Raw genomic sequence first — 925 nt, forward strand, 5'->3', positions numbered from 1 at the left:
GTTTTTAATAGCACTGTTTGGCTGAGGTTGGGCCATTATCTGCCTGTGATTCACCCAGTGATGGAGAATTTGTGTTTCTGAAGTTTGATGAAAATGGAATGCCATGTTACAGTGGTTTTTTTTTTTTTTTTTTTTTCCTGGCCTTTTCTGATACGCTGTTTCTTGTGAGATTTGAATTTTATGGGTTATGTATTAAGAAGGGGCTAAATATCAGTAGGTATATACACATACTTATATTCATATTCCATCAATCAGAAACACACAGATAGTCACTTGTGTTTGTTATTATTAACCGGGGATATTCATTCACTTGTTCATTCAAACTTTTATGCAATCCATAAATATCTATTGAGCCCAAGCCACCTCCTTGACTTCGTGATAAGCACAGGGAGTGGACGGATGAGCAGGACTAAATCCCTGCTCTCACAATCTCGCCGCAGCTGGGGAGGGAAGCAATAAACCGCACGGAGGCCCTGGGATGGGAGTACGGAGAGGACAGGCAGAGAGCAGGCGGGCATCTGTACCTAGACTGGGGTTGATCAGTAGGTTTCCTGGTCTTCGGTGAGTTGATGTATCCTCTTGGGCGAGGCGGCTGAAAACCGAATTGGAAATCCGGTCACCACGGGGACGTTTTCAGCAAGGTCAGCAAGAGTGACATTTGTCACTTCGTCTACCGGGAACTTCTCTCAAATTATTTGCTCAAGTGTGCGGATTTGAAGGCAGCGTTTGGGAGTACGAGAGCTGTCCTGTTCATTCTCTAGTAGGAAACTTGATCCAATGGGACGGGCTCGGGTCCAAGAATTAAGGCTGCTATTTCCAGTGCTTCCAGCCACTCAGCAAGGCTGGCTTCCCTGTGCTTGGGACAGGGCCAACCTCGGGGCATGTGAGGCCACTCTAGGTGTCCTTAAGTGGCCTGATGCATGAG

This window comes from Eulemur rufifrons, chromosome 11 (genome assembly GCF_041146395.1).
Source record: "Eulemur rufifrons isolate Redbay chromosome 11, OSU_ERuf_1, whole genome shotgun sequence".
NCBI lineage: Eukaryota > Metazoa > Chordata > Mammalia > Primates > Lemuridae > Eulemur > Eulemur rufifrons.